This window comes from Macaca nemestrina, chromosome 4 (assembly GCF_043159975.1).
Source record: "Macaca nemestrina isolate mMacNem1 chromosome 4, mMacNem.hap1, whole genome shotgun sequence".
Lineage (NCBI taxonomy): Eukaryota > Metazoa > Chordata > Mammalia > Primates > Cercopithecidae > Macaca > Macaca nemestrina.
Window position 1 is genome coordinate 151,381,685 of NC_092128.1, and position 27,658 is coordinate 151,409,342.

Below are 27,658 nucleotides of genomic sequence, written 5' to 3' on the forward strand. Positions count from 1 at the left end.
TCCAGAAGATAAAACACCAGCACGATAAAACAGCCGAACCTGTCAGCCACCATGCAAGCCTTTCCTATGTTTGATTCAATGTACTTTTCCAAAAGCAAAATGAAAGTTCTCACAGATGGGACCTCCTCTGCCTTGTCCTCAGAATTGGAAAATGTATTGTCCATCAAGGAGCCTCAGTACTGAACCTAAAACTCAAGAGAAAACGTTTCCTGAATAATAAGTGGGATGATGACTTGATATTTTGCAAAACAGGCACAATCTTAATACGATAGGCCTTACTAAGGCTAAATGGCCTTATCCATGGTTGAAATTGACAGATCATTACATTAAAAACTCTCCACAAGTGATTGATTTTACTCAGAAGCCAGGGTTTATGTCAAGTGTGAGGATAACGAGCAAGAAATTCGAGCCCTTGGCAAACTGGTTGGAGAGGCAAGGATTGTGTCCAGGTAGAGCTCACAACATTATTTATTGTTTAATCTATTTAATTAAATATGTAATTTACCCTCAAACTGTGGCTGACATTATATGTAGTCCTGAGCCACATGAAGATGTACTATTCGTGCTGTGAAATTCTACGGGATTTGACAAATGCATGGTAGCAGATCTCCAGCATTAAAGCATAACACAGAATGCTTCTCTTATTCAAGCTCTTCTTCCCTTCACATAGAGGGAATCAATCGACTTTTGTATACTAACTTTCGAATTTGTTTCTTTATTCTCATCTTCTTTAATTAAAACACAAGATATCGTACTCAATTTCCATTTGATCTTCCAAAAAAAAAGGTACTGAATAATCCATACCTGAATTTCAGTGATTCAGACTCAGGTCCACCGCTAAGCAGTAAAAGCCAAACGTCCTGTGCTGCCACCTCATGGCCGGCAGAGGGCAATGAAACCCATCGTTCCGGCCATGCAAGGCTCATGTGAGGTCTGCTTCCCGCGGCGAGCTGGGTCTCCTGGGAGGACCTGAGTTTTCTTTACCCAGGGTGAGGGAGGCGCCGCCGCCCTGGCTTTGGGGCTGGGGCCTCCGGGGAGGTTCCAGGTGGGGGTGTAGAAGCGGCCACTCTTTTTGCAAGGCCCAAGATGGCAGGCCCTGCGCAGACCGCGCTGTTCCGCGCCCTCAGGGCGTCAGTATCCCGTTGGGGCCGGATGCCCCCACTGGGCCCGGAGCTTCCTTGGCCCTGCCCTAGCAGAGCCGCGCTGAGGCTGAGGTGGCGCGGGGGGCACGGGCTCCGCGAGGAACGGCGGCAGCGAGGGCTGGAGGACCCGGGCTCCGGGGCTCCCGGGCTCCGGGGCTCCCGGGCTCCCGGGTGTCTGGCCTGGGTGGGACTGACCCCATCCAGGGACTGGGACTCCCGGGTTCTGGTGCGCGTGGATCCTGGGCAGGCTCAAGACCAAGTCCCTCTCCTTCCACCAAGGAGCGCCCAGAGGCCGGCGAGAGCTCCAGGTTCACCTCCTCCTCCTTCAGGTGTTTACTTTTCCTTTATTTCTGTAAGGCCAGAAATTGGCGCCATCCTTCACATCGGTGAATCGGGACCCTAACATCCATTACCTCAGGTTTATTGTTATTGCCATTAACAGTGTTGGTGGCATTATCACTAAGATCATCATTGTTGTTATTGTCATCCATGATTATTAGCAGGTGTGTTCATCATTTCGTCTCACTATGCATTTTTTTTTTTTTGGTGATTGGTTTTGTATGACGTTGAATTGAACTTCTCTAATCTTGACTAGTGTCGTCAGATTCCTGAAGAGCATTCCGGAGGACAACTCCTGCCTTTAGTGCAGCCGCAGAATTTCGTGGGCACAGGAGAGCACCTAGAATATTCCCCTTTCATTGCACAGCGGCTTTGGGAAATGGTGGCTGCCTGGCTCTGAGATGAGGTGGAAAAGACCGGACACTGGGGCAAGTGATAACACCTCCACTGGTGTTTTTATGAAGCCAAGTGCACTGTCTCCCACGTAGACTTAGAATAAAATCTGATGGCTCTAAAAGGCCATGTTTGCCCTTCCTGGACTTCCTGGGAGCCTTTAAACCTTGTGTGGTTCCTAGAGTGGCTAAGTTGCTATATCTGTGCCTCGTATGGCAGCACCAGTCTTTTCTGGGCCAACAAGGGCACTTAGAATGTTTCCAGAAGCTCAGGCATGCTGTCTCAGTTCCTCCCTTCTGTTCAATGGCAATTCACTGGGCCCCTGGCTGACATAGAACATCCTGCAAAGGGGTGGGCTTGGGTGACTTCCTGGCCAACCTTTCCAGGCAGTTATCTTTGAAAAACTTGAAGAGACTCACAGAGGCCATTCACTGGTATTTCATGACTGCAAGTGGGGTTTCTGGTTCCTTGAGTTTACTTAGAATATTTGAATGGCACTGAATGGCCAAGAAACCCTCCCTGGTCTTGGAAGCTGCCAAGAGCTATTACTGGGACTTGGAAGAGTCTTTAAAATTTTTCCAGGTACAGCTGAGAATAGGAAACTTTTCCAGGTCCAGCCCAACCAGCTCAGGTCGAGTCCTGAAAAACTGGTGGGTATTGGGGGAGCTCATCTTATGAAAGAGCAATTGGTGGCAAAGCTGGGTCTCCAGGACAGCTGTGTGTGTATATGTCTGCAGAGCATGCCTTGTAGTCATCTTTAGTAACTGAACACCATTTGTGAATGGATAAACTATATTCCTTGCTGTACAATAATGAAGAATCCATATTAATGGTAGTAATAAAAATATTGATGAAAATTAACAGGAATGATGATCATCATCATACTAGTACTAGTGGTTATAATACTGATAATAATACTAACCCTATGGGCTTGGGACATACAAGTTTTCCCTAAGTGGATAATAGGCATAAATAGTTGGTGGTGTAGGGTTATTTCAAGTCCCAGAAAGCAAGGATGAACATCTAGAACGAGAAGAAAAGCAATCTGGAGGTTGGCATGTGCACACCTGGGGACTCCTGTGTTAACTTCTGGTGTTTCAGCCTAAGAGGGAATGCTAATATAACCCTGGTCCTGCAACACCATCCTGACCAACACCTACCAGCTTTCAGGAGGTAAGATAGCTGGCTGATGGGGCAGGGATCCAGAGAAGGTACGTGTCCAGACCCGTACATGTTGCCCAGTGGCAGAGTTCATGACAAGCAATAAACCCCAGGACAATGTCATTCCCAGCCACCTGGCTGTCATCTGCTCTTTCACGGCCCCTCTCTACTGGTACCTCTAGGCACTGGCATGTCCTCCAGAGGCTGTAGGAGGGCATCATACTCAGTACTCTGCCACCTGCAGGAGGCAAGAAAGATAGAAAGAGCTAAATACCATGGCTTCTGGATTCTTTTTGGTGGGCATGGCATATTTTGCATTTGCTTTAATAATGGTGGAACCCAGTCAGTGGTTTGCAATACAGCTCTGGATGACTCTGAACACCTGTAGAGATTTTGACAATTTCCAGGAGGTCATAAGTTCTTGGAGGACTTTTTCATGAGTTCTTTGACTGAAAAGGTGGTTCAAAGAACTACTGTACTGACTTAGAAAATGTTGCAGAGGCTGGGCGCGGTGGCTCATGCCTGTAATACCAGCACTTTGGGAGGCTGAGGCGGGCAGATCTCGAGGTCAGGAGTTTGAGACCAGCCTGAAACCCCGTCTCTACTAAAAATACAAAAATTAGGTGGGCGTGGTGGCATGCACCTGTAACCCAGCTACTCAGGAGGCTGAGGCGGGAGAATCGCTTGAACCTGGGAGTCGGAGGTTGCAGTGAGCCAAGATTGTGCCACTGGACTCCAGCCTGGGTGACAGTGTGAGACTCTATCGCAAAAAAAAAAAAAAAAAGAAGAAGAAGAAGAAAAAGAAAATGTTCCAGAGACTCTGGTGAACAGGTGGTCCCTCTCCTGCCACTCCAGGTAAAGGTTTCTTGACCACAAACCTGATTTAGCAGTATCCCTTCATCTTAGGTGGGTAACAGAAAGCCATTCACGACCTATCCAAGCATGGAGGGGGAATTTGACTTAGAAAACTTTTAGGTGGACTAGTTGGTGAAAGAAAGTGCATTCTAGGGCTCACAGGCCTACACATAGAGTTGCTAGCACATAAAGCATATGTATGAATTCTTTCTGAGCCCATGGCAAGACCAGGGTGCACTTCATCCATCTCCTATGCTGGTATGAATAGGTACTTGCCCATAGGTACTTGCCCAAAAAATAAAAGAATAACTCAGGAAGCCTATTCTTCTACAGGACACCAGAGTAGGAGTCTTGGGGTTGCTGTGGTATGTATGTTTTAAAGTTGTCTTTTAATCATCTTCAGCAAAAACAGTCTTCAGAACATAAAAAAAAATATTCAACATTGCATAATAACTACCACAAATATATCCATGATAAAGAACTGTACCCACATAATAATAACATTAATAACAATCACAATGGTGATGATATAAATGTCATTTTAATGAAGAGAATAATAAAAAAGCAGATATTTAAGAGCATATTCCTGTAAGCCTGTGACATTGTTCCCATATGAGCCCTCATGTTATTGATTACAGGGAGAGGCTTGGGGCTGCATCTTGAAATATCTTCTGTGATGGCAAAGAAGAGTGGCAGTAGGGAGAATAATTCTGAGCCACATGAGGGCTTGGGCAAAAGTGAGATGCCTGTGCCACGTGGAAATACATTACAAATGCACTATGGAAAAGGGTCTGGCCAGAGTCCTGCCTGACGCAGGTCATACAAAAGCTTTCAGTAGTTCACCCCAAGAAATGGCTGGTCCAGGCTGTAGATGAGAAGCACTAGGCAGACAGATCCACACCTGCTTCCTGAGTCTCAGAAGTCTGGTGTGCATCGAACATTAAGCCCCCAAGCCTACTGAGACTTCACCTCCTGGCTGGTCTTCTACCATGTGATTCTTGAGCCCCATCACGTAAGTGCCATCTCCATACTGGAATTGCTGACAATGTCTGATGGAGGGTTTCACCCTGGGTACTCAGTACCAGCAATGGATGAAATACCAGAAGGGAGGCTCCAGGGCTTCCATAGAAGACACATTCTAAAGTTGCTTGGGTGATCAAATGGTCATCTCATAGATTTTCAGCAGAACTGCAGCATTTTGTGAATACCTGAGTGAATGCAGAAAGTATCCAGACGCATGGGCATTCTAGGAAGCTCTCTGTGTAAATCAAATACAAGGAATATGTACTTCTGGGCTCAAAAGCTAACTTAGAAAATAAAAAAAGTGAGATGCTGGCAGAAGGCAAATAACCCCACTTCAGTTCCTGAGAGAAAAATGGTTCTGTAACCTCTGAGTTTATTTAGAAAATGTTTGGAGCCTCAGGAAGACCAAGTATATCATTCCTGATGTTTCCAGGGCAGATTGGACTCCTTAGGCCTCTGGGATTATTCTAAGTCCTCTCACGTTTCCATGGGAGACTGTAACTCTACTCCTAGAGCTCACACCACCCCCAAGCAAGCTCATTGTTTTCTAAATATTCCAGGGAAGTCCATCCAAGGTATGCCTGTATTGGTGAGTTTCACCTTGGACTGGCAGGAGAACTCTGAGAATGATACATCCTGACTTCACTTGATAAAGGTAGGGGAGCCAAGAAGTCCAGATTTGGAGAGCACTTGAAACACCAGATGGCAGAAGGACAGTAAGGAGGTGAAGTCAGCTATGGAGTTGGAGCTTCATGTTTACTGCATGTAGGATTCTGAGTTCCAGAAGTGATGGGCTGGTGGGGATCAGATACATGTCTTCTTTGCAGGGAGCCAAGCCAAACCAGCCATCTGGTTGCACTACTGAAAGCTTTTGTGTGCCCAGTGGTAGGCAAGACACAAGCCAAACTCTCTTCACCTCTGGCTGGTAGTCCTTGACTAGAAAGGTTTGCACACAAGTGGTCCTATTAGCCCATGCTCTCCTGTGGCTTGCTTTCCTTTCACCTCCTGTTTCTCATGTTTGCCGTCATGGAACACATTTCATAGTGAAATTCTTTGACTCTGACTCCAGATTAAACAAGGAGGACCCAATTTGTGAACTTTTCATATATTTAGGAGAATCTCCACATTGATTTTTGTATCCTTATGTTCATATTGTCACCAGTATTAAAATTCTTACTATTTAGGTCATTGCGTTCATTATCATAATTATTAATTATTTTTCATTTATCATTTATTTTTATTGGTTAATTTTTGTGGCAGCTGTTACATAACAATCACTAGAGTTTCTCTATTCATGAAAGATGTCCATGTTAATGGAGGGAACTAGGAGTGTTACTTTACAGGTATGTAAACACAGATAATCTTGGCTGAACTGTGGCTATATTGTCTGGTGTCCCTTTGAAGGTGAAGCCTCTTGTGTTATTCTAAGTGACTTCTGGAGACAGAAACTGTCTCATAATTGCAGGGACGACTTGAGAAGGCATCCTGAGCCTATGCAGAAATGCAGAAACACTTCCATGATCTACGCAACCTATGTGAAGGCCTGAAATCCAAAGCAAAGCTGTCCAACAAAAAGTTTTCCTAGTAACACTAGAGGTCTATCAGTCACTCCTCCCGGTCTGGAAATGCCAGAAATGTCCTCCATGGTCCTTTTGAGAGTCCAGATCTTTTCAAAATCACCTCAGGAGCCACAGAACCACTCCATCTTACCTCAAATTGCAGAATGACTCTTTTTTTGACCAGAGTCTCAAAAATATATTCATTGATAGTTTTGATTCCTGGGAGCCACCATTGCTTGCAAAAGATGTGCCAGAGACTAGACATTTTCTGTCTCCTCACTTGTCTGGGGAAGACTGAAGACTGAAGTTTTTCTGAAACACAGAAATGGGAATCTGACCCTCTGAGCAGCCTCAGGATTTTCTAAGTCTTCCAAGCTGTGTGGAAGTTCTGGTGAGGACCCATTGTACCCCCTGATGGTCTGGAATCACATAGGATGATACGTTTAAACAACTCTAGGTGGAGATACATTTTCTGAGATATTCCAAGGAGGAGGGACACAACTGGACCAGATGTTAAAAGGGCAGCTGAGCATTAAGTGCCTATGTAGTGTTTGCAGCTTAATGTCCCATGCAGAAGGGGACTCTGGGCTCTTGAGTTAGAATTCAGTGTAATTCTGGGGTCCTGCTTTTCTTCCAGGAAATCCCACTTCCATCTGGATGTCTGGATGAACTACTGAAAGCCACTGAGTGTCCTGCAGCAGGTGAACTGTGGCCAGAGCCCAAGGATGAAGGGGGCTCCCTCTGTCTGTGACTGTGAAGAGGAAGCCTGAGGTATAGCAGACCCAGGCCCCAGAAGGATGGAAAAAATGAGGTAGGGAGTGAGGGGACCTCAGGAGAAGACTGAGGTCTGCAGAATCCCAGAGTCAAGGAGACAGTGCGGTGTCCTGGTGGTGTCCTTGATGTTCCAAGAGGGGCGATAATCCATCTCCTGAGTAAAAGCTTCATATGGGGTGAGGAGGGGAGAATTAAACAGACAGGAAGCAGGGAAGGCCAAGACAGCGACCAGCCTTAGAGCAATTTTAACCAGAAATGGACACAGACCCTGGACCCCGTCGCGGGGTTGCAGGCCAAGGACTGTCTCTAGGCAATGCATAGCTCCCTTGTCAGGTTAGTGGGAGTAGGGATTGTGACGTCTCAGGTCTGGAGATTCTGTTCTCCCTCTCCCTATATAATTTTCTTTATTTCACACTTGATATGATTTTTTTTTATTATACTTTGTGTTCTAGGGTACATGTGCACAATGTGTAGGTTTGTTACATATGTATACATGTGCCATGTTGGTGTGCTGCACCCATTAACTCGTCATTTACATTAGGCATATCTCCTAATGCTATCCCTTCCCCCTCCCCCCACCCTACATCAGGCCCCAGTGTGTGATGTTCCCCTTACTGTGTCCAAGTGATCTCATTGTTCAGTTACCACCTATGAGTGAGAACATGCGGTGTTTGGTTTTCTGTTCTTGTGATAGTTTGCTGAGAATGATAGTTTCCAGCTGCATCCATGTCCCTACAAAGGACGCAAACTCATCCTTTTTTATGGCTGCATAGTATTCCATGGTGTATATGTGCCACATTTTCTTAATCCAGTCTGTCACTGATGGACATTTGGGTTGGTTCCAAGTCTTTGCTATTGTGAATACTGCTGCAGTAAACATACATGTGCATGTGTCTTTATAGCAGCATGATTTATAATCCTTTGGGGATATACCCAGTAATAGGATGGCTGGGTCAAATGGTGTTTCTAGTTCTATATCCTTGAGGAATCGCCACACTGTCTTCCACAGTGGTTGAACTAGTTTACAGTCCCACCAACAGTGTAAAAGTGTTCCTATTTCTCCACATCCTCTCAAGCACCTGTTGTTTCCTGACTTTTTAATGATTGCCATTCTAACTGGTGTGAGATGGTATCTTGTTGTGGTTTTGATTTGCATTTCTCTGATGGCTAGTGATGATGAGCATTTTTTCACATGTCTGTTGGCTGCATAAATGTCTTCTTTTGTGAAGTGTCTGTTCTTATCCTTTGCCCACTTTTGGATGGGGTTGTTTGTTTTTTTCTTGTAAATTTGTTTGAGTTCTTTGTAGGTTCTGGATATTAGCCCTTTGTCAGATGAGTAGATTGCAAAAATTTTCTCCCATTCTGTAGGTTGCCTGTTCACTCTGATGGTAGTTTCTTTTGCTGTGCAGAAGCTCTTTAATTTAATTAGATCCCATTTGTCAATTTTGGCTTTTGTTGCCATTGCTTTTGTTGTTGTAGACATGAAGTCCTTGCCCATGCCTATGTCCTGAATGGTATTGCCTAGGTTTTCTTCTAGGGTTTTTATGGTTTTAGGTTTAACATTTAAGTCTCTAATCCATCTTGAATTAATTTTTGTGTAAGGAGTAAGGAAGGGATCCAGTTTCAGCTTTTTATTTATGGCTAGTCGATTTTCCCAGAAGCATTTATTAAATAGAGAATCCTTTCCCCATTTCTTATTTTTGTCAGGTTTGTCAAAGATCAGATGGTTGTAGATGTGTGGTATTATTTCTGAGGGCTCTGTTCTTTTCCATTGGTCTATAGCTCTGTTTTGGTACCAGTACCATGCTGTTTTGGTTACTGTAGCCTTACTGTATAGTTTGAAGTCAGGTAGCATGATGCCTCCAGCTTTGTTCTTTTGACTTAGGATTGTCTTGACAATGTGGGCTCTTTTTTGGTTCCATATGAACTTTAAAGTAGTTTTTTTTCCAATTCTGTAAAGAAAGTCATTGGTAGCTTAATGCGGATGGCGTTGAATCTATAAATTACCTTGTGCAGTATGGCAATTTTCACAATATTGATTCTTCCTGTTCATGAGCATGGAATGTTCTTCCAGTTGTTTGTGTCCTCTTTTATTTCATTGAGCAGTGGTTTGTCGTTCTCTTTGAAGAGGTCCTTCACATCTGTTGTAAGTTGGATTCCTAGGTATTTTATTCTCTTTGAAGCAATTGTGAATGGGAGTTCATTCATGATTTGGCTCTCTGTTTGTCTGTTATTGGTGTATAAGAATGTGTGTGATTTTTGCACATTAATTTTGTATCCTGATGCTTTACTAAAGTTGCGTATTAGTTTGAGGAGATTTTGGGCTGAGACAATGGGGTTTTCTAAATAGACAAGCATGTTATCTGCAAAGAGGGACAATTTGACTTCCTCTTTTCCTAATTGAATACCCTTTATTTCTTTCTCTTGCCTGATTGCCATGGCCAGAACCTCCAACACTATGTTGAATAGGAGTGGTGAGAGAGGGCATCCCTGTCTTGTTCCAGTTTTTAAGGGGAATGCTTCCAGTTTTTGCCCTTTCAGTATGATACTGGCTGTGGGTTTGTCATGAATAGCTCTTATTATTTTGAGATATGTTCCATCAATACTGAATTTATTGAGAGTTTTTAGCATGAAGGGTTGTTGAATTTTGTCAAAGGCCTTTTCTGCATCTATTGAGATAATCATGTGGTTTTGGTCTTTGGTTCTGTTTATATGCTGGATTACATTTATTGATTTGAGTATGTTGAACCAGCCTTGGATCCCAGGGATGAAGCCCACTTGATCATAGTGTATAAGCTTTTTGATGTGCTTCTGGATTCGGTTAGCCAGTATTTTATTGAGGATTTTTGTGTCAATGTTCATCAGGGATATTGGTCTAAAATTCTCTTGTTTGGTGTGTCTCTGCCAGGCTTTGGTATCAGGATGATGTGGACCTCATCAAATGAGTTAGAGAGGATTCCTTCTTTTTCTATTGATCGGAATAGTTTCAGAAGGAATAGTACCAGCTCCTCTTTGTACCTCTGATAGAATTCAGCTGTGAATCTGTCTGGTCCTGGACTTTTTTTGGTTAGTAGTCTATTAATTATTGCCTCAGTTTCAGACTCTGCTATTGGTCTCTTCAGGGATTCAACTTCTTCCTGGTTTAGTCTTGGGAGAGTGTATGTGTCCAGGAATTTATCCATTTCTTATAAGTTTCCTAGTTTATTTGCAAAGAGGTTTTTATAGTATTCTCTGATGGTAGTTTATATTTCTGTGGGGTCAGTGGTGATATCCCCTTTATCATTTTTTATTGCATCTATTTGATTCTTCTCTCTTTTCTTCTTTATTAATCTTGCTAGTGGTCTATCAATTTTGTTGATCTTTTCAAAAAACCAGCTTCTGGATTCATTGATTTTTTCGAAGGGTTTTCTGTGTCTCTGTCTCCTTCAGTTCTGTTCTGATCTTAGTTATTTCTTGCCTTCTGCTGGCTTTTGAATGTGTTTGCTCTTGCTTCTCTAGTTCTTTTAATTGTGATGTTAAGGTGTCAATTTTAGATCTTTCCTGCTTTCTCTTGTGAGAACTTAGTGCTATAAATTTCCCTTTACACACTGCTTTAAATGTGTCCCAGATATTCTGGTATGTTGTATCTTTGTTCTCATTGGTTTCAAAGAACATCTTTATTTCTGCCTTCATTTCGTTATGTACCCCGTAGTCATTCAAGAGCAAGTTGTTCAGTTTCCATGTAGTTGAGTGGTTTTGATTGAGTTTCTTAATCCTGAGTTCTTGTTTGATTGCACTGTGGTCTGAGAGACAGTTTGTTATAATTTCTGTTCTTTTACACTTGCTGAGGGGTGCTTTGCTTCGAACTATGTGGTCAATTTTGCAATAAGTACAATGTGGTGCTGAGAAGAATGTGTATTCTGTTGATTAGGATAGTTAACTCTTCTTGTTGATTTGATCCCTTTATCATTATTTAATGACCTTCTTTGTCTCTTTTGATCTTTGTGGTTTAATGTCTGTTTTATCAGAGACTAAGATTGCAACCCCTGCCATTTTTTTTTTCCATTTGGTTGGTAGATCTTCCTCCATTCCTTTATTTTGAGCCTATGTGTGTCTCTGCATGTGAGATGGGTCTCCTGAATACAGCAAACTGATGGGTCTTGACTCTTTATCCAATTTGCCAGTCTGTGTCTTTTAATTGGAGCATTTAATCCATTTACATTTAAGGTTAATATTGTTATGTGTGAACTTGATCCTGTCATTATGATGTTAGCTGGTTATTTTGCTCATTAGTTGATGCAGTTTCTTCCTAGCCTCGATGGTCTTTACATTTTGGCATGTTTTTGCAATGGCTAGTACTGATGGTTTCTTTTCATGTTTAGTACTTCCTTAAGGAACTCTTGTAGGGCAGGCCTGGTGGTGACAGTCTCTCAGCATTTGCTTGTCTGTAAAGGATTTTATTTCTCCTTCACTTATGAAACTTAGTTGGCTGGATATGAAACTCTGGTTTGAAAATTCTTTTAGAATGTTGAATATTGGCCCCCACTCTCTTCTGGCTTGTAGAGTTTCTGCCAAGAGATCTGCTGTTAATCTGATGGGCTTCCCTTTGTGGGTAACGCAACCTTTCTCTCTGGCTGCCCTTAACATTTTTTCCTTCATTTCAACTTTGGTGAATCTGATAATTATGTGTTTTGGAGTTGCTCTTCTTGAGGAGTATCTTTGTGGAGTCCTCTGTATTTCCCAAATTTAAATGTTGGCCTGCCTTGCTAGATTGGGGAAGTTCTCCTGGATGATATCCTGCAGAGTGTTTTCCAACTTGGTTCCATTCTCCCCATCACTTTCAGGTACACCAATCAGATGTAGATTTGGTCTTTTCACATAATCCCACATTTCTTGGAGGCTTTGTTCATTTCTTTTTACTCTTTCTTCTCTAAATTTCTCTTTTCACTTCATTTGATTCATTTGATCTTCAATCTCTGATACTCTTTCTTCCAATTGATCGAGTCGGTTACTGAAGCTTGTGCATTTGTCATGTAGTTCTTGTGTCATGGTTTTCATCTCTATCAGGTCGTTTATGGACTTCTCTGCATTGGTTATTCTAGTTATCCATTCATCAAATCTTTTTTCAAGGTTTTTAGTTTCTTTGTGCTGGGTTCGTAGTTCCTTCTTTAGTTCTGAGAAGTTTGATCAACTGAAGACTTCCTCTCTCAACTTGTCAAAGTCATTCTCCGTCCAGCTTTGTTCTGTTGCTGGCGAGGAGCTGCGTTCCTTTGGAGGGGGAGAGGTGCTCTAATTTTTTGAATTTTGAGCTTTTCTGCACTGCTTTTTCCCCCTCTTTGTGGTTTTATCTACCTTTGGTCTTTGATGATGGTGATGTATGGATGAGGTTTTGGTGTGGATGTCCTTTCTGTTTGTTAGTTTTCCTTCTAACAGCCAGGACCCTCAGCTTCAGGTCTGTTGGACTTTGCTTGAGGTCCACTCCAGTTAGGCTACTCCCAGTTAGGCTCTCCAGTTAGTCTACTCGGGGGTCAGGGACCCACTTGAGCAGGCAGTCTGTCAGTTCTCAGATCCCAACCTCCATGCTGGGAGAATCACTACTCTCTTCAAAGCTGTCAGACAGGGACATTTACATCTGCACAGGTTTGTGCTGCTTTTTGTTTAGCTATGGCCTGTCCCCAGAGGTGGAGTCTAGAGAGGCAGGCAGGCCTCCTTGAGCTGCAGTGGGCTCCACCCAGTTCGTGATTCCTGGCTTCTTTGTTTACCTACTTAAGCCTCAGCAATGGTGGGCGCCCCTCCCCCAGCCTTGCTGCCGCCTTGCAGTTAGATCTCAGACTGCTGTGCTAGCAATGAGAGAGGCTCTGTGGGCTTGGGACCCTCCGAGCCAGGTGTGGGATATAATCTCCTCATGTGCCGTTTGCTAAGACCCTTGGTAAAGCACAGTATTGTGTGGGAGTGACCCAATTTTCCAGGTGTTGTGTGTCACTGTTTCCCTTGGCTAGGAAAAGGAATTCCCTTCCCCCTTGCGCTTCCTAGGTGAGGCGATGCCTTGCCCTGCTTTGGCTCTCACTCGTTGGGCTGCACCCACTGTCCTGCACCAACTGTCCAACATGTCTCAGTGAGACGAACCCGATACCTCAGTTGGAAATGCAGAAATCACCCATCTTCTGTGTTGCTCACGCTGGCAGCTGGAGGCTGGAGCTGTTCCTATTTGGCCATCATGGCACCAACCTCACTGGATATGATTTCTAAATTTAAATACTTTTGAGACAAATGTGAATTGTGAAGGGATTTTAAAATGTCAGTGAAATATTGATTTAAAAATGAAAATATATATCAACTTTATTTCTCAGTATAATCTCTACTGAGGTCAAGACACTGCATTAAGGGATGATCCCAACCATTCAGTCCATTGCTAAAGAACTGAGGGTCATGGGAATTTAATCATGTCAATGCAGTCTTCTACTATTAACTAAGGAAAAATGGGTGCCCTTTAGAGTTATTTTAAGATTAGGAAAAATAAGTTCAGAAGAAACCAAATCAGGACTGTAATGTTGAAGCCTAATAATTTCCCATGAAAACTCTTGCAAAATTACTGGTGTTTGACAAGAGGAAGGAACAGAAGTGTTGCTGTGGTGCAGAGGGACTCTCTAGTGAAGCTTTACAGGGCACTTTTCTGCAAAAGTATTTGCTAATTTTCTCTAAGAACTCTCCTACTAAGAAGATATGGTGCTTTGATCCTACAGAATGTCAACAAGCAAAATGCCTTGAACAGCCCCAAAACCTCTATGGCTTTTGCTTTTGAGAAGTTTGCTTTTGCTTTGACTGGACCACTTCTACCTCTTGGTAACCATTGCTTTAATTGTGCTTTGCCTTCAGGATCCTATTGATAAAGTCAGTTTCACTCCCTATTATAATTCTTCAAAATAATACTTCAGGAACTTGATTCTGCTCGTTCAAAATAGTCACTAATAGCTCTGCTTTTGTCCTTAGCTGATCTAGGCACAAGAGTATTCGGGACTCATCAAATGTAAAGTTTCTCAACTTTCACGTTATAGTCAGTATTGTGTAAGCTGAACCAATTGAGATGTCTGTGGTGTTGGCTATAATATCTCTTGTTAATAGTCAGACCTCCTCAATTAGGGCATAGAAACAATTTTTTTTCTCTCAAAAATTGGAATGGATGCCCCTCCTCTGTGGGCTTCATCTTCAACATTGTCTTATCTCTTCTTAGAATCAGGTATCCGTTTGTAAACGACTGATCCTTCAGGTCATTTTTCCCATAGACTTTTCATAAAGAATAATTTATTTCACCGTTTTTTGTACCCCAGCTTCACCATAAATTTGATGTTTGTTCTTGTTTCAGGTTTGGCAGAATTCAATTTGGCAGAATTCATGTGGCTCTTTTCAGACTGATGTTTTAAATCCTGTTCAGATATGTTAAAACAGGGCCGGGCATGGTGGCTCACGCCTGTAACCCCTGCACTTTGGGAGGTTGGGCAACATGGCAAAACCCTGCCTCGACAGAAAATACAAAAATTAGCCTCTACAAAAAATACAAAAATTAACCAGACAAGGTCCCAGCTACTTGAAAGGCTGAGGCAGGAGAAGCAGAGCATGGGAAGCAGAGGTTACTTTGAGCCAAGATTGCTCCACTGCACTGCAACCTCGGTGAGGGGAGTGAAACCCTGTCTCAAAAAGAGAAAAAAGTTAAAATAAACTAGTATATGTGTGTTTTGATGCAAAAGCTAAAAGTTCATGCATAGTTTTTTCATAATTGTTATTTTGCATGAACTTATTGAAGCCCCCTATTGTTTGCCATAATTTTCTCATCTTATTAATTTCTATATACATACAGAATTTCCGATTTGTGTAAACCTTTCTTCCCAGTTACTGAACAATTATTTTAAATTCGAAAAGTATGAGCTATTTTAATCTATATTTTTGTTTTCTATTTCTGAATATTTTAGAGAAAATATGGATAATGAGACTTGTAAAATGGAGATGTTTGGAAGTTTCTGTTACCAATGACAAATGAATTTTTAAATAATTTCAGGAAAATTTAGGTGAATGTCTGTACTTTCATATGAACATTCATAGTAAAACAGATTTTTGAATTTCTACCCTTGATAAACTTTAATGTAAAATATGTGAATAAATGTGTACTTCTCCATTTCTCATGAACATGCTCAAGTTTATGCTGTCTGGATTTTCTCAGGAGGAATTCTGTATATGCTGCTGAAGTGTCTCAAAGATTATGTCCCAAAGAGAGTGCCCTACTGTTTTTCCAATATTAATTTCTAAGTTTTACCAAGTTACAAGGTTTTTTTCCATAAAATATAAAAAATTTTGCCTCCAGCAGAAATACATTTTGGAAGATAACTTTCCTGTGGGTAAGGGGTATAAAGGAAGCTTGGATTTGTTCTGAGAAAGGGAGAGGGTACTTCTGCCCATTGCCATGCACATCTGATTTTAGGGCTGAATGCCTTTCTGAGCTTGGCTCACTCCTCTCAAACTTGCTGGTAAATGGACACCAATTAAAGAGAAATAATTGTACACCATTTGGGATCAAGGAATCCAGATATCTGAACCATTGTTTATTATTTGCCCCTCCCACCCTCTCACCCTTCCAGATATCTAGTGTCTTTCATTCCACTTCTATGTCCAGGTGTACAATTATTTAACTCACACTTACAAATGAGAACTTCATGTGTTCATTTGTACAGATTCTCTTCCACCTAGCTACCTCTGAGACTGCAAGAACAATCACTCCTCCCCCTCCTCCTTCTCAGCCTACTCAAACAGAAGACCAGGAGCATTATCTATCTATCTATCTATCTATCTATCTATCTATCTATCTATCTATCTGCACACACACACATGTACACATATATATACACACACATATATACACACAAATATATATACACACATACATACATACACACACTCATAAAGAATTTGCATTTTAAAGAATGGCAGAACCATAGTTGTTCAAAAATCAACTATATAATTCTATATATGATAAATGTCTACTAGAAAGTTCACGTTGAAAATTGCAAACAGGACTTAGAAAAAATAAAGTTTTTAAAAATTTTATTTTATTTCATTTTAAGTTCCAGGATACATGTGCAGGACGTGCAGGTTTGTTACATAGGTAAGTGTGTGCATGGTGGTTTGCTGTACCTATCAACCCGTAACCTAGGTATTCAGCCCCACATGCATTAGCTATTTATTCTGATGCACTCCCTCCTCACTCACCCTCAGACAGGCTCCAGTGTATGTTGTTCCCCTCCCTGTGTCTATGTCTTCTCATTGTTCATCTGCCACTTATAAGTGAGAACGTGTGTATTTGGTTTTCTGTTCCTGCGTTAGTTTGCTGAGAATAATGGCTTCCAGCTTCATCCATGTCCTTGCAAAGGACATGATCTCATTCCTTTTTATGGCTGCATAGTATTCCATGGTGTATATGTATCAGATTTTCTGTATCCAGTCTGTCACTGATGGGTATTTGGGTTGATTCCATGTCTTTGCTATTGTGAATAGTGTGGCAATGAACATATGCATGCAAGTATCTTTATAATACAAGAATTTATATTCCTTTTGGTATATACCCAGTAATGGCATTGCTGGGTCAAATGGTATTTCTGATTCTAGGTCTTTGAAAAATCACCACACTGTCTTCCACAGTGATTGAATTTACATTCGCTCCAACAGTGTAAAAATGTTCCTGTTTCCCCACAGTCTCACCAGCATCTGTTGTTTCTTGACTTTTTAATAACCACCATTCTGACTGGCATGAGATGGCATCTCACTGTGGTTTTGATTTGTATTTCTCTAATGATCAGTAACGTTGGGCTTTTTTTTTTATATGTTTGTTGGCTGCATAAGTGTCTGTTCATATCCTTTGCCCACTTTTAAAAATATTTTTATTTTCACTTTTTAAGACAGAGTCTTGCTGTGTCACCCAGGGTGGAGTTCAGTGGCACAATCTCGGGTCACTGCAACCTCTACCTCCCAGATTCAGGTGATTCTTCTGTCTCAGCCTCCTGAGTAGTTGGAATTACAGGCACCTGCCACCACATCTGGCTAATTTATTGTATTTTGAGTAGAGACTGAGTTTCACCAGGTTGGCCAGGCTGATCTTGAACTCCTGGCCTCAAGTTATCTGCCCACCTCACCTTCCCAAACTTCTGGGATTATAGGCATGAGCTACTGCACCCAGTTTTTGCCCACTTTTATATGGAGTTGGATTTTTATAGTTTTGAGTTTTACATTTAAATCTTTAATCCATTTTCAGTTCATTTTTGTATAAGGTATAAGGAAGGGGTCCAGTTTCAGTTTTCTGCATATGTCTAGCCAGTTTTTCCAGCACCATTCATTATTAAATAGGGAATCCTTTCCCCATTGTTTGTTTTCCTCCAAAATAAAATGGTTGTAGACGTGCAGTCTTATTTCTGATATCTCTATTCCATTCCATTGGTCTATGTGTCTGTTTTGTACCACTACCATGCTGTTTGGGTTACTGTAGCCTTGTAATATGGTTTGAAGTCAGATAGCATGATGCCTCCAGCTTTGTTACTTTTGCTTAGGATTGTCCTGGGTATATGGGCTCTTTTTTCATTTCATATGAATTCTGAAGTAGTTTTTTCTAATTTTGTAAAGAATGTCCATGGTAGTTTATGGGAATAGCATGGAATCTATGAATTACTTTGGGAAGTATGGCAATTTTCATGATATCGATTCTTCTTACCCATGAGCATGGAATGTTTTTCCATTTGTTTGTGTCCTCTCTTACTTCCTTGAGTAGCGGTTTGTAGTTCTCCTTGAAGAGGTCCTTCACTTGCCTTGTTAGCTGTATTCCTAGGTAGGTATTTTACACTCTTTGTAGCAATTGTAAATGTGAATTCATTTGTGATTTGGCTCTCTTCTTGTCTATTGTTGGTGTATAAGAATGCTTGAGATTTTTGCACACTGATTTTGTATCTTGAGACTTTGCTGAAGTTGCTTGTAGCTTAAGAATCTTTTGGGCTGAGGTGATGGGATTTTATAGATATAGGATCATGTCATCTGCAAATAAAGAAAGTCCGACTTCCTCTTTTCCTGTTTGAATAAACTTTATTCTTTCTCTTACCTGATTGCCTTGGCCAGAACTTCCAACACTATATTGAATAGGAGTGGTGAGAGGGCATCCTTGCCTTGTGCCAAATTTCAAATGGAATACTTCCAGCTTTTGCCTATTCAATATGATAATGACTGTGGGTTTGTCATAAATGGCTCTTATTATTTTGAGACATGTTCCATCAATACCTAGTTTCATGAGAGTTTTTAGCATAAAGGAATGTTGAATTTTATCAAAGACCTTTTCTGAGTCAACTGAAATAATTATGGGGTTTTTGTCTTTAGTTCTGTTTATGTGGTGAATTACATTTATTGATTTGCATATGTTGAACTAGCCTTGCACCCAAGGGATGAGGCCGACTTGATCTTGGTGGATAAGCTTTTTGATGTATTGCTGGATTTGGTTTGCCACTATTATATTGAGAATTTTGCAACAAAGTTTATCAGAAATATTAAGCTGAAGTGTAGTAAATACATTGAAAATAATAACAGACTGATTAAAAGACTAAATAATATGAATCCTAAGTGTTTTCACAACTGATTTATAGAGTAAAAGCATTGCCAAACTACATGAGCTTGGCCAAAAACTGTACAGGGTCTGAGATGTTGTCTCACCTTCCATTACTCGTTGTGAGGTGGACCTGCAGTAACTATATTTGATGCAAAATTTCATGTTGATGGAAGCTGAGATGTCCTGCAGTCTCAGAGGGACAGAACTCTGGTGTATCTCCCTTTGCCCTGTCAGGAAAAAAGATCTAGACTCTACAGGTTTTGTCAAAATTTACAAGATGTAGGAAATGGGGCAGGATTTAGGTTGTGAGGAAAATCCTAGAGATATAAAGAAACAGCTTCTGACCCAGGGCTCATGGAGTCAGGATAGTTTCAGAGGGGATGGTGGAGTGAGCATAGTACAGTCTTTGGAACCATTCCTTCCCCTTATTTGTTCATAGGCCAGATGTGCTCAACCAGGGGGCATCTTGGGTCTGATGAACAGAGTCCTGAAGAGACAAAGGGGCAATCCTGAGGAAGAGGCTCAACAGGGAGGAAGGAGCCACCATTTTCTCTCCTGAGAAAAATCCTTCTCCCTAGGAAACCATAGGATTTTCCTTGGTCCCAGTGAGACTTTTCCTGAGTGAAGAGGGCAGAGAGAGCAAGGGACTGATGTGTTATCTGTTTCCACCTCCTGCAATGATTCTGAAACCATGGGGGACAGAATTATCTTCAGAATCATGAGCAATCCAGATGCCATGGTTTCACACAAGACACTGGAAGTTCTTATCTCTGGGGGGTAGGCACTGGTCATTGATACTCTTTAAAGCTCATTCACTGATTACAAAGTGATCAAATTAATAATCTACTGCAAGTTGTACTAAGCTCACTTTACTTCACACACAATTCACACAGACACATTGTTAATATACACATTTTGATGCTTGGACAGGGTTGGACCCAAGATTCTGTACTTCTATGGAGCCCTGTGTTCTGCCCAGGTGTCATTTACTCTCAGGTAAGTAAACCGATCACCATAACTAACAAGAGATTGATCTGTGATGAATAGAAATGAGAAGAGCTGTTGGTTATGTTTTATTGGGATGGATTCTATTAACATTTAAATACAGTTTAAAAACACAGATTTACAATGAAAAGTAACAAGCAAATATAAAAAGTGAAGGGGCTATTCCCCAAACTAGTTTCCACTGAAATACCACCAGAGAAAAACAACTCTCAGAACAGGGATACTGCTTCAAAGATATAGATTTCACAGCTGGATGGTTGATCTAGAATTTTAGAAAATTCCATCCTTTACTCATGAAATGCACTTTATTTAAGAACTTTCTAATTTGACTGTAGTTTCATACTCACACACTTCAGTGTGTTGTGTATTATTCCATTTATGATAAGTATAAGTTATTTGAAAATGAATTACATACTGGTGAGAAAAATTTCCCTTTAAATTAAACTTAAACTGACACCATAAAATTAACAGCATCTGTTTGTCTGTTCCAAGAATTACCTAGGTTCTACCCAGGGAACCTGATGTCGGTTGAAAACAAATGCAAAAAAAGTTGGGATAAAAAATAAGAACACCCTTCCAATGTTACAAATGCATCCCAGTTTCAATTATTCATATTCATGAGAATGATTCACCTATATCCCACGTTAGCAAAATTTCACCTACTTTCACCTACCAATTGACTAATCAAAAGAAACCAAGACAGAATAATAAACTCAAATCCATCCAGTAACCTGAGGGGGAAACCTACACCTCAAAATGTAGTATACAGATATTCACATAGGATGTCATCCACTGTGAAATCACATGAACAGAGACAGTCCCTTCAAATGATCAGAATACTCACAAATCCACAACAACATATTAGATATGGGATCATGTTGAAATGCAATACTCACTAACCAGTTGTCCCTTCTGCATAGACAAAAACCTGAAGACCACATTATGTTATGTAGGAATGACTGTACACCTGTGTGTGTGTGTTTGTGTAGGGATCCGGGTAATCCATTAGATATTCCAGAGATTACATTTCTATGTTCAGCCTCTTGATGCTATATCCGAGAGAAATGACTTGCCAGTGGGGAACAAGATAAGTCTTTGCAGGAAGCGCTCTGGTGGGAGCTAGATACCCAAATCATAAAGCATCGAGTGTTGGAAACATGCACTGAAGTTAGACGAAATACTCAGTGCACAATTTAGATGGTGAAAGATTTTCGGATAATCATGCAATCACCGAGAGGCTGATTGATGACATTCCCTGAATTTATGATTGCAAGAAGAGAGAAATACTCATGACATTCTATTTCCGGTGGTTGGGGACGTTCGAGGGCAATTGAAGAAATCATGAAATCAAGAAACTTGAGTAATCGGAAACTATGCCAACTAAAACCTTCGGTTCATTTAACAAAGGATGAAAATAAAAACCACATATCACACAGCATGGGAGATGACATTTTCATATGTATGTGATAATGGATCAACATTTGAGAGAGATGCAATAAAAAGTTGTAAATTTGACAAAAGCAAACAACCAGAATTAAACACTGGAAAAGCCTGGGTTATGGGAGTGGGGCGCCCTGTCTCAAGAAGAAAGAAACAGAGAGATTTAAAAGCAGGGAGTGAAACAGAGGTTTGTACACCATTGTTACTACTGGCCTTTGTTTCAGGAGGAAACGGCGAAAAGAATTTATCTCATGGATTCTTGCATGGATTGTTCAGGATCTGCGATGTTGCCTCCGTTTCCAGTTAGGCATTGTGTGGTGGACTGGCAGTTCCCACATTTGGTGCAAAATTTAAAGCTGATGAACGTAGACATGCTCCCCAAATTAGGAGGGACAGAATTTGGTTGTGTCTTCAGGTCCTTTGACTTACCAGGAATGAAGATCCTGGCTCCAGGGATTTTGTCCAAATGTCTTAGAGAGTGAGAAACGGGGCAGATTTTAGGCCCAGCCCCAAGGCCTCGGCGAGGTGTAAAGAAACACGCTGGCCTCAGGGCCCATGAAATCAGGAAGATTTTAGGGAGGATGGTGGAATGAGAGGACTGTGACCTTTGGCCCCGTTTCTTTCCATTGACTTTTCATGGGGCAGGTGTGTTGAATCAGAAGGCGTCCCGGGCCCGATGAAAAGAGTCCTGGGGGAGGAAAGAAGCGCTGCGTAGAGCGTTGCTCCACAGGGAGAAAGGAGCCACCATTTTCAGGAGAATGATCCCCAGAAGCATGAGCAGTCCAGATGCCGTGGCTTCACACAAGACGCTGGAGGGTGTTATGTCTGAAGCGGGGACCTGGGCGTCGGTGTTCTTTCATGCTCATAACTGATTTTCAGGTGAGCCCAATGGATCACCTGTCGGCCAGTCATGCTCATCACACTGTACTTTGCACACACGTCATACAGAGACACTGTTAATACGCACATTTGTGTGCTTGAGCAGGGTTGCACCCAAGATTCTGTGGTTGTACGGAGCCCTGAGTTATGCCCTGGACACGTTTCCTCTCGGATTGGTCAACTTGGATCACTGTACCGAACGAGAAACGGAGCCTGAAATCCAATCAGCGAATACACAAAAGGAAGGGGCCGTTTCCCACAATCATTTCCACTGCAACACCACCTCGGATGAACAAGTCTCATTGCAGGTCAGGGACTGTGCTTCAGAGATGCACCTTTCGCAGCTGGACGATTGACCTGGAATCTCCCAAATGCCATTATTATACGCACCAAATGAGATTTATTTCAGTGCTTGCTGATTTTATTTTAGTTGAATACACACGCGCTTGTGTGTTTGATTTCCTTTATTATCAATACGACTTACTTCCAAATGACTCACGTACCAGTGGGATGATTTTCTGCTTCAATTCATTGGAAATGGACACCATTCAATAGGCAAGTGTGTCTGTCTGTCTGTCTCCAGCATTCTGTGGGTTCCACCAAGGGCACAAGTCCTAGGGCGCCTGACATCCATTCAACAAGCAATGTAAAAACGGCGAGGCAGGTTCAAAAGAAGAACACCCTTCCTCTCTTCAAATGCATTCCAGCTTCCACTACTCAAGGTAGCGAGAAGGATCCACAGAAGTCCCACGTTCGCAAAATTTCAACTTCTGGTGCTCACCAACAACTGACGAATGAAACACACGCCAAGAGAAAATAGTCAACCCCGTCCCCTGCAATAACCTCACGCGCAACCCTACACCACAATATGTCATATTCAGAAATTCACACTGAATGTCATCTACCATGAACACAAACACACAGACAATCCCTCCACAGGTTCAGAAGACTCACGACTGCAAAACTCGATGTTTCCCATGTCTGGGCTCATCCTGAAACGCAGCCATCACTATCCAATTGTCCCTCTTGTGTAGACAGAAACCTGTGCTCCTCATTACTTTATGTCGGATTGACTGTGTATGTGATGGGGTGTGTGTGTGTGTGTGTGAGTGAACCCCTGGTGGGTGTGTGTGTGTGTACGTGTATGTGTGTGTGTGTCAGTGTATGTGCGCATGCACTCCTGCGTTTGGGTGGAGACTTTTCCTGAGATCACTGGCACACAAACAGAGCCCTCTTGCTGTGTTTGTTCCTCCCTTTGGATCTCCTGATCCTCCCTTGCAGAGAAGTGAGTGTGCCAGTGTTCATGGACTCCTGAGGTGTCAGGTTCCTTGAAGAGAGGTTCAGCAGGGAGCTTTGCTGTTCAGGATGATGGTTGTTCATCCCACTCTTGTATTTTGATGGATGAATCACAAGCACGTTGGGAGGCAGGGTACATTCGACTTTTCTGACGTTGAAGTCAGGCTTGGTTTTGTTTTGCTCTTGGAGGAGCTTCCAGTGGTCTAAGGTGCTTTCCTGAGTGGCTCTTTCCACCAAGTGCTCCTCCAAGTCGGGTACCTGGAGGCAGGGTTCTCTCTGGAGCTCCCCTTGCGTTGCTCGCCTGTCTTTGTGTTCAGCGCCAAGGGCTCCTGGTTCCCTGCCTATTGACACACTCTCACTGCATCTTTCCAGTTGACTCTTCTGGATGTAAAAGAGGACATAGGCCTGTTGACTCAGGACAGAAGCGATGCTACAGGCAGTGACCTCGGCGTCATCCATTTTATACCACTGGCCTCCTGGAGCTTTGACATAAGAGAGGTAATGTCCGTTGTGACAACTCCACCCAGCATGGACCAGCACAGCATAGAGGACATAGACAAGAGGTCCTGCGTTCTGCTGAGACATGTATGGCTGCATGTCAAGGCACTCAGGGTATTGCACATTCTTGGCAAGTTTGTTGCCTGTGACATCGGAGAATCTCTTCAATACAAGGATGAGGACCTTGGCAGAAGAGTGTAGAGTGAACGTCTTGGAGGCAGGCGCCTTCTGGAGACAAAGACCACAATGATAGGCATTCTCTCCATTGAGTTCTTCGGGCTTCACCACCTGTTCCAAAGCTTGCTTCACACTCTGAGCTGCCTGGATATCCAGGGCGATGTCCAGGTAAAGGTCAAAGGTGTCCGAAACGCCCTGGCAGTGGAGACACTTGATTTGAGATCTCCAGCAGCCTCCAAATATCTGGTGGATGAGGGTGGTGTCCTCAGAGTCATGATCTACCTGCGTGTGCCCGGGAAGGCATGCCTTTTTCATGGCATCCACAATGAACATCAGAAATTCATGGGCGTCTTCCTGCTTGCCTCGATGGAAGCCAGCAGCCAATGCCTGTGAAGGCTGGATGACGTGGCCAGGACAGTGGAGGGCCCGTGTGATGTGAGCTTCCATCGTACACAGCATGCAGGACTTGTGACGATGACAAAGTTGAGAGTGCTCCCGGGACAGCATGTAGTTGGCAAGGGGTGGTGTGTATGTCAGGCACTGCAGGGAAGCATTCACGTGGCAAGTATTTCCCATATTCTGGAGCCCAGCCCCCACCGCAGCAGGTCTCCTGCTATTGAGAGGAAGCTTCTCCCCAGGGGCAGGCTGTCTTGCCACAGGAGCCAAACCATCACAGAGGTCGACATGGGTCTCAGATGACAGTGGTGACTTCTCAGGTAGAGAAGTCCGCTGGATTTCAGCAAAAGCTGCATCTGGCCGAGAAGATGTGAGTTTTGAAAAGTGGTTGAACTGCCACTCACCTCCCAAGTGGAGTGAATCGGCCTCCATGTCGCCAGGAGCAAGGATCACAAGCTTTCTCTGCTGGGACCGCACGTTGCAGAAAGACGCTATCTCTTCCGAGAGAGTCTTCAAATGACGTGCCATCTGGCCGCATCAGCCCTTATATAACTCACCCCCGCCTACCTCGAACACCCCACCCACCCATCAGGTACGCGGTCCACCAATCAAATCTCAGCACCCAATTAAGGAATGAGTCATAGGGTGTGTCCCCTTGTATTCCCCAGGGAGTTCACTTAAAACTCCTGGGGAATGCGTTAGTTTCCTTAAAACAGTGGTAGGGAATAATTCTGTCCTTACGAAACAATGTGTGTGCTTGTGTGTGTGTGTTTTGCTTGCGTGAGCTTGTGGGCACGCAGAATCATGCCCATGTGAGTGTTTCTTTGTGTTTGTTTATATGTCTGGGTGTGTGTGTGTTTGAGCTGCGATGTGCTTCTAACTATGTGCTTTTGGCAGATACGATCATCCTTTCAGGCATTGAAGGACAGGAAGTCAGACCTGTACTTTCTGACTTGAGAATCATCAATGAAGTACAGTTAGTAACAGTGTATTTGTTTCCTTAATATCAAAGAATAGATCTGTGCAGTCTAATAAGTATTCTAGCAAAAACCTTTCCATGTTCAGCCTATTGATTCTGTGTTCGAGTGAAATGACTTACCAGTGAGGACCAAGACATGTCTTTGCAGGAAATGCTCTTGCGGAAGCTATATACCCAAATCATAAAGCATCAAGTGTTGGAAACATGCACTGAACTTAGAGAAAGTAAGTAGTGCCCAAATTAGACTGAGTAGTGCCCAAATTAGACTGTGAAAGACTTTCAGGAAATCATGCAATCACCGACATACCAATTGATGACATTCCCTGAATTTATGATTGCAAGTAAAGAGAAATACTCATGACATTCTATTTCCAGTGATTGAGGTCATATGACTGCAATTTAAGAAATCATGAAATCAGAAAACTTGACTAATCACAATCTAATCCAACTAAAACCTTTGGTTCATTTAAGGAAGGATGAATATAAAAATAACATATCACGCAGCATGGGAGATAATATTTTAATACGTATGTGATAATGGATCAACATTTGAGAGGAATGAAATAAATAGTTGTAAATTTGAGAATAGCATATAACCAGAATTAAACACTGTAAATGCCTGGGTGATGGGAGTGACTCCCTGTCTCAGGAAGAAACCTAGAGATTTAAAAGCAGGGCGTCTAAAAGAGATTTGCATACCATTGTTAATACTGGCAGTTGTTTTAGTAAGAAAGGGAAAAATAAACCATTTGTCTTAGGGATTCTTGCATGTATTTTTCATCGTCTGAGATGTTGCTTCCAATTCCAGTTAAGCATTGTGTGGTGGACTTGCAGTTACCACATTTGGTGGAAAATGTCATGCTGATGAAGGTAGACTTGTTTCCCAAACTAAGAGGGACAGAATTTGGGTGTTTCTTGGGACTTTTGGCTTACTAGGAATAAAGATCCTGGCTCTAGGGATTTTCTTAAAATTTTTCAGATAATGAGAAAGAGAATAGAATTTAGGTCAGGCGCCAAGGCCTCGAGGTGTACAGAAGCATCCCCGGTCTCAGGGCCCATGAAATCAGGATGATTTTAGGGAGGATGGTGGAATGAGGAGAGTGTGACCTTTGGCCTCCTTTCTTTCCCTTTTCTTTTCATGGGTCAGGTGTGCTCTATCAGAAGGCTTCCCCTTTCTGTTGGACAGAGTCCTGGAAGAAGAAATGGGCGCTGCTGAGAAAGATGCTCCACAAGGAGGAAGGAGTCACCGTTTTCAGGAGCATGATCCCTAGAAGCATGAGAAATCCAGATGCCGTGGCTTTACACAGGATGCTGGAGTTTCTTTCCTCTGGATCTGGGAACTTGGCATCAGTGTTCTGTAATGCCCATAACTGATTTTGAGGTGAGTCCACTTGATAACCTGTCTGCGTGTCATGCTCATTACACTGCAATTCACACACATGTCACACCGAAACACTCTGAATGAGCATATTTATGTGCTTGAACAGTGTTGCACCCAAGATTCTGTGATTCTACAGAGTCCTGAGTTCTGTCCTGGACATCTCTACTCTTGGGTAGGTCAACTTTGATCACTATACCTAATGATAAATGTACCATTAAATCTAATCAGCAAATACACTAAAGGAAGGGGCCATTCTCCAGAATTGTCTCACTCTGGTAGGTCAACTTTAATAACTGTACCTAAGAAGAAATTGATCCGTGATGATTCCACATCAAAGAACCTGTTGATTTTTTGCCATTTGAATGAATTATGTTAACATTTAAATAGAGTTTAAAACCCCAGACTTCCCATGAAATCTAATCAGCCATGAAATCTAATCAGCAGATACACAAAAGGAAGGGGCCATTCTCCAAAATCGTTTCCACTGAAACACCACCACCAATAAACAAGTCTCATTGCAGGAAAGGGATCCTGCTTCCAAGATCCAGTTTGCACAGTTGGACGATTGACCCAGAATCTCCCCTAATGCCACTTTTTTACACCCCAAGTGAGATTTATTTCTGGGTTTTCTAATTTTATTTCAGCTGAATATACACACTCCTGTGTTTCAATTTCTTTCAAACACCTTTTAATAATGAAGTATCTTGCTGCTTCACCCCTTATATAACTAATGCCCACCCACCGGTTCCACTA

General features: G+C 42.4%; 1 long non-coding RNA gene across 2 annotated transcripts; it reads left to right on the forward strand.

Moving 5' to 3' along the window:
• The first annotated feature begins 910 nt into the window (after positions 1 to 910).
• Positions 911 to 26,760, forward strand: LOC139362583 (uncharacterized). Of its 2 annotated transcripts, none has more exons than XR_011621727.1 (4): positions 911 to 989; positions 7,110 to 7,283; positions 19,785 to 19,850; positions 26,672 to 26,760. It is a non-coding gene; the product is annotated as an uncharacterized lncRNA (long non-coding RNA). The 2 variants fall into 2 exon arrangements; XR_011621726.1 differs by lacking the exon at positions 911 to 989 and adding an exon at positions 1,418 to 1,471.
• Positions 26,761 to 27,658: the final 898 nt, after the last annotated feature.